The sequence below is a fragment of the Chiloscyllium plagiosum genome, chromosome 50, assembly GCF_004010195.1.
Source record: "Chiloscyllium plagiosum isolate BGI_BamShark_2017 chromosome 50, ASM401019v2, whole genome shotgun sequence".
Classification (NCBI taxonomy): Eukaryota; Metazoa; Chordata; class Chondrichthyes; order Orectolobiformes; family Hemiscylliidae; genus Chiloscyllium; species Chiloscyllium plagiosum.
This window is the reverse complement of record NC_057759.1, coordinates 3,392,057-3,399,310: the sequence shown is the minus strand read 5'-3', so window position 1 is coordinate 3,399,310 and position 7,254 is coordinate 3,392,057.

Below are 7,254 nucleotides of genomic sequence, written 5' to 3'. Positions count from 1 at the left end.
AGTGTTCCATTGACTCAGGCCTTTTCTGTAAACGACTTCTGGAATTTATCATCTGTCTCCCTTCCCTACCTTTGGGACAAGAATTCAATTTTTTTACAATGCAGGAATGTATGAATGAAAAAGGATCTCTCTCTCTCTCTTCCCTCCCCCATTAACCTGTTTCTTGGACCAAAGTGTCTGTTTCTGTTTTGCATGGTTCTATACTAACCAGCAGTCCATTGTGGCATTGGTCCCAAATGTGAGAATTTAGAATTGCGTGAAGATGTGAACCCACAGCTTTGGACAGAAGACCTCCTGCCTTCTAACCCCTAAGGGTTCGGGATACAATCACAGAATTTGGAATCAATCGTGCTCGAGAGTGAGAGAGAAATCAGACACCATTTCTCTGACATGAAGTGCCCGTGTTAATTTGGTCCATTCTTTTCTTCAGTTGACGATGACAAATGAAGACAAGTCATGCCCACCACCTGAAGGAACTTCTATTCTTCACCAATAGAGGCAGCAGAGTTCTGTGACTAGCTCCTCCGAATGTTCTGATAGATAGACGAGCGACTATCTTCTTGCCTTCCGGCTTACGTCTTGGTCCCTTGTCCTTTCAAGGTCCATTAACGACGCGTAAGTCACGTGACTGTCAGCCTCCCTCTGCAAGGGAACATACAATATCTTAATCCAAGGCTCGTTGCATTTTCTGACCAATTTTGTAATTGCACTTCAACAAACGGTCTGAAGGACGGAGCAAGTGGGAGCAGGAGTAGGTCACCCGGCCCCTCCAATTCAGTCTCCCTTTTCCTACTTTCTCTCTTTAGCCCCTAAGTACTCTATCCCAATCTTCCTTGAACAATATTCAATGTTCTCATCATGACCGCTTTCTGTGGTAGAGAATTTCACAGGCTCCCCACTTTATGGGTGAAGACATTTTCTGCCCATCGCATCCCTATACCCTTTCTCCTTTCAACTATAACTCATTTGTTTTGAACTCTTCTCCCTTACCTCCCTTCTCCCCTCCTTCCTGCTTTGACCGTGTTAGAATTCATAGGTTTCCTCCCACCCCAATTCTTCTAAACTTGAGTAAATATAATCCTAACTAATTCCGTATCTCCTCATCTGTCAGTCCTGCCATCTCAGGAATCAGTCTGAGGCAGTGAAGAAGGCAGTTATTTTAGTTTAAAAAGTAGAGCGGGGATGAACCAATCAGTCTAAAGATTACATTTCCACTTTGAGACCCAACCACCCCGCTGTGGGCCTGGAGTCACATAGAGACATAGTCATACAGCATTGAAACAGACCCTTCAGTCCAAACAGTCCATACCGAACATAATCCCAAATTAAACTGGTTCTAACTGCCTGAGGTTGGCCTATGATCTTGCATGATCTTACCTAAACATCTTTTAAACATTGTAATTGTATCCGTATCCACCACTTATTCTGAAAGTTCATTCCACACACAGACCACTTCATAAGAAAAATTGCCAGTTACGCCTTTATAAAATCTCTCTCGTCTCACCTTAAATCTTCCATTCTCGACAACATCCAGGTAAATCTCTTCCAAACTCTCTCCAACTTAATAATATCCTTCCTATAACAAGGAGTCAGAATTGGACACAGTACTCTAGAACAGGTTTCACCACCGTCATGTTCAACCTCAATAGGACATCCCAATATCTAGAATCAAAAGTCTGAGCAATAAAGGCAAGTTTGCAAAATGCCTTCTTAATCACCCTATCTATCTTAAGAGAACTTCTGCAAACTTCAGAGAATTATGTACCTGAACTTCTAGGTTTCTCTGTTCCACAAGACCACTGATGGCTCTACTTCTAATTGTATAGTTCCTGTCTTTGTTTGTTTTACCAAAATGCATGACTTCACATTTATCCAAATTAGATACCATCTGCGACTTTCAGCCCATTGTCCCAATTGGTCAAGATTTCTTTGTAATCTTCGATAACCTTCTTCATTATCCACTATACGACTAATCCTGATGTTCTCTGCAAACTTACTAAACATGCTTTCCATTTTCTCATCTAAATCATTTATATATAAATGACAAACAAAAGTGGATCCAGACCTCCAAGACACTGAAGCTTTCCATGAAACTACTTAAAATTCAGGATTATGGACCTTAAACGATCAGGGGAGCTTACTATCAATCTTGAAAAGTGGCAACTTGTCAGTCCAGCTGCATCACAATGCGAGTCTGAACACCTTAGTGATGAGTCAGAGCAGCAATGGAGAAAGAAAAGGAAGCATATCCTGCACCAGATCCCACTACCTATACAGAGAATCTGCCAGTTCAGTTGCATAAAGAGCAACAGCAAAAACGTATTATCTTGAGTAGATGACATCCTTGCATTGAGGGAGAGCTGATGACACTTTGGTGATGATTGGGCCCAGTTGCTACAAATGTCCTGATCTCAGCTGTCTACAAAACACTTGGCGACAGGGATTGTTCTGCAAAAGTGTTAGTTGCATAAAGCTTGCAGTAGCTGCAAAGATCAAATAGCCACTGTCCGCTCTTGTTTATATTTCTCAAGCGAGGATCTCCGAGCCCTTATGGCTACTCCTTGCAGTGTGTCCACTCTTGCATTGCAGCTATTCAGTAGGTTTACACATTATGATAGGTGTTCTGTTAACAGGTCTTTTGTCTCTAGTGGAATGCAAAGCATTACAGGATAAATAACTCAGGAAAGCCAGACTAGGTACAGGTTTCCTTCCGTCAAGCTCATGTTTCTTTAAAAATGGGCTAACATTTATCACCCAACCATAATTGCCAATAGGACAGTAAAGAGTCAGTCACATTGTTGTGTGGTCTGGAGTTATTTGTAGGCCAGACTGGGTAAAGATGACAGATTTTCTTCCTGAAAGGACATTATACCCAGATGGGGCTCTCTCCTGTCAATGGTCCTCATTAGACTCTAAATCCAAGACTTTTATTGAACTCAAATTCACCCCGTCGCCATGGCAGGATTTGCACCTCCGTCACTGGAACATCACCTGGGAATCCGGATTAATAGTCTAACATTAATACCATTCATCCATGACTTCCATTTGCTAGATCAGAGAGCTAGTTGGGTGTTCATAACATGGTTCATTTGATTAGTTAATCATTAAAAATGGATCTAATGTATCACACAGAACCACATCTATTAAATTGATGTCAGTATTTAATATTTAAATGGTGAAAGTCTGCGTAAAGTTGTGGACCTAAATGTTTGGGAGTCCTGGTCCGTGAATCCCAAAACTGAAGCTAGTGTCCAAGTCAAGCAGGCCATAATAGCCTTTATTTCAAAGGGAATGGAATTTAAAGTCAGGAGATTTTGTTTAAACTATACAAGACACTAGATAGACCACATCTGTGATACAGTGATCAGTTTTGGGCCTCCGTATCTAAGGAGAGATAGACTAGGCATTGGAGGCAGTCCAGAGAAGCTGATCTTGGGTATTGAGAGATTGTGTGTTGAGGAAGAGGTGAGTAGGTCAAACCTAAGCACATTTGGTGTTGGGAAGAAATATAGGCGACCCTATTGAAGATTCTCAAATGGCTTGACTTGAGGGGAGATGCAGAGAGAGGTTGTTTCTCCCTGTGTTGAAAAGTCTGGGACCAGAGGGGCATCATTTCAGAATGTGACAGGGGGAAGGGGGTTTGTTGCCCCTTGAAGATGGAGATGAGGAGGAATTTCTTCTTTTCCAGGAGAGAGTGTCTGTGGACTTCTTTACTGCAGAAGGCTGTCGAGGCTCAGTCGTGAAAGTATATTCAAGGCTGCGATTTTTAATCAGGAAGAGGAATTGAGAGTTATGGATAGAAAGTGAAGTTGAGGATTATCAAATCAGCTGCATTCAGCGGAGCAGACATTGTGGATTGAATGGCCTACTACCGCTCCTAAACATGATTATTTTAATGGACTTGGTGAGGGATAATGCACCTAAGATGTAGACACTAAGTTGCAGGATCCTATAAGCACTGAAAGTCCCAGGATGCTAGTCCACAGATCCCTGAAGGTGGCAGGACAGGCTAATGGTTAAGAAGGCATTCAGGACACTTGCCTGTACCAGTTGAGGCATAGATTTTAAGAGCGGGTAGGTGATATCTGAGCTGGGCAGGACTTTGATGGGGCTACAGCTAGACTACTATGGGAAGGATGTGATTGTAGTGGAGGGGGTGCAGAGCAGATTCACGGTAATGTTGCCTGAGTGTCACATTTCAGCGATGAAGAGAGGTTGGATAAGCTCGGATTGTGCTCTTTGGAGCAGAGAAGGTTGAGGGGTGACCTGATAGAGGTGCATTAGACTGTGAGAGACACATTGCTTTACCCATTGGAAATGTGCCTTACAACTATCAGTAAGCAGGGGTCACAGATTTAAAGGTTAAAAGGGATTTGCGGAGAATGTTGTTCGTCCAGAGGATGGTGGTCTATCTGGAACTCACTGCCTCTAAAAGTGGGAGCCAGCAGAAACCCTTGTTACATCAAAGAAGTATTTAGATGTATAACTGCATTGTCGTAGCCTCCAGGGGATAAGGGTGAAAGAGCTGGAAAGTGGGACTCTTGCTTTCAGATCCTTACTGATAAGAAACCCTTCTTGTCCTGTAAATGTCTATGAAATAACAAGAAGTTACTGATTCTCTTCTTGCCCTGATGTGACCTGGAAGAAACAACCAAAAAAAGATTTTAGTGCATAATAAGGCTAGGGATTGCATTTACCGTCTCCCTTGGGATTGTGTGTCAGTTAAGAAAATAGGTTGCAGGAGGAAAGGCGGCTGGGCGGTATATGTGCACAGATGACTGAAGGTGGCAGGACAGGGAGAGAGCGTGGTTACTAAAGCACACAGCATCCAAGAGCAGGAGGTGATGTTGAACTTGTACAAGGCACTTGCTGGACATCAGTGAGAATATGGCATGCAGTTGTGTTTGCCACATTATAGAAAAGATATGAATGCGTCTCAGTGAGTGAGGGAGCACCAAAGCAGTTTTGATTTGATTTATTGTTGTCACATGGACGCAAATACGGTGAAAAGTTTTGTTTTGCATGCTCTACAGGCAGATCATCGCATACAAAGTGTATCAGGGCAGCAGAACAGACTGCAGAATACAATGTTAAAGCGGTAAAGAAGGTGCAGATAGGGAGATTAACATTAATATTTCAGAGGTCCGTTCAAAAGTATGTTAACAGCGGGGAAGAAGGTATTTCTTTTCTGTTGGTATCTATATTCAAACAATGGCAACTTCTTCAGAGGTAATAGAGTATAACCAGGTTGGGAGGGCTCTATGATTATGTTGGCTGCTTTCCCAAGGCAGCAGGAAATATAGGTGGAGTCAGTGGATGGAAATTTGGCTTGTGTGATAGCCTTACAAGAAACCGGGTTCCAGGGAGGAGAAACTTCAACAATGAGGACACTGAAAGAAGTCAGTGACTATATTCCCTTAGAGAGGAGCAGCATAGGTCTTCAAAGTCATGAACAGGGGCTAAACAGAGTCAGTAGGGAGAAGCTGTTCCTGCTTCCAAAAAGAACAACAATGAGAGTGGGTTGGGAGGCAAGGGGGCTCGTAGATTTAAAGTGATATAGAAACAAAGCAAGTTGGCGAAGAAATGTGAGGAATAAACCTTTTCACCCAGTGAGTAGTCAGGGTGTAGAATGCACTGCATGGAAATGTGTTAGAGGTAGGTTCAATGGAGAAGGGAAGTTGGACAGAAATGGGCTGCACAGGGATTTGCGAGGAAAGACATGAGGGGATACATTTCTGTCAAGCTGTGCAGAAAGAAGTTGGTTTCAGTCAGTCCCAATATAGCCACACCATCTGACTGATACATTTGATTCTAGTTATCCCTGGGGGAGTAAAAGGTATGCTTGACAAAGCCTGTGTGTTAGGTGGTGATGTGTCAGACTATGTTATGTCACTGAGAGAATACAGCACAGATTAAGGGAATGGTGAAGTTCAGAAAGGAATCCCATATCTCACTGAACAACAGTGTAGACTCGATGGGCTGAATAATCTCATTCTGCTTTCATGTGCAGTAAACTACCGAGGAAAGTAAGGTGTCAACCACATCATTGAGGGTATGGAGTCACATGCAGGGCCAGAATAGGTAGGGAAGAAGATTTCTCTCCCTGAAGGACACCAGTGAGTCAGATGGGTTTTCGTTCTGAGATATGTTACAACAGTTTCACACTCACTTAATAAGACAAAGTTAAAAATGTACTGACCAGGTTATAGTCAACACCAGGAGAAAGTGAGGACTGCAGATGCTGGAGATCAGAGCTGAAAATGTGTTGCTGGAAAAGCGCAGCAGGTCAGGCAGCATCCAAGGAACAGGAGTCAACACCAGGTTATAGTCAACAGGTTTATTTGGAAGTATAAGCTTTCCAGGCATTGCTCCTTCGTCAGGTAGCACGAGGGGCACTAGCTACCTGATGAAGGAACAGCGTTCTGAAAGACCTTAGTTTCAAATAAACCTTTTGGATTATAACCTGATGTTATATTTAACTTTGTTCACCCCAGTCCAAAACCATCACCTTCACATCATTTTCGTAAGCCTAGTTTGCAGGTGATGCAAAAATAGATGGGAATGCAAGTGGCGAGTGTGCCACGAAGACACATATAGATGGGTTTAAGTGAATGGCCAAAAAAAACCTTGAATAATATGTGCAAAAATGTAAGGTGATGCAGAAAGAACAGAGGAGTTGAAGATAATTTAAACAGACTATGAGGCTGAGGATTTGACCGTCCTCATCCGTGAATCACAAAAAGCTTGTGTTTAAATTCAGCAGGTGATACCAGATCATAAGATTTCAGAGCAGAATTAAGCCCATCAGGTCTCCTCTGCCATTCGATGATGGATAATATCTTTCTCAATTCCATCGTCCTGCCTCCCCCCCCATAACCATTGATTCCCTTATTAATCAGAATCTGTCCATCTCTGTCTTAAAGACACTTAATGACTTGGGTCTCCACAACCCTCCATGGCAGTGAGTTTCACTATCTTCTGGTTGAAGAAATTCTTCCTCATCTCAGTTCTAAAGGATCGATCCTCACCTGAGATTGTGCCCTTGGGTCCTCATGTCTTTGAGGAGAAAGTGAGGTCTGCAGATGCTGGAGATCAGAGCTGGAAATGTGTTGCTGGAAAAGCGCAGCAGGTCAGGCAGCATCCAGGGAACAGGAGAATCGACGTTTTGGGCATAAGCCCTTCTTCAGGAATGAGGAAAGTTTGTCCAGCAGGCTAAAAGCCTCATTCCTGAAGAAGGGCTTATGCCCGAAACGT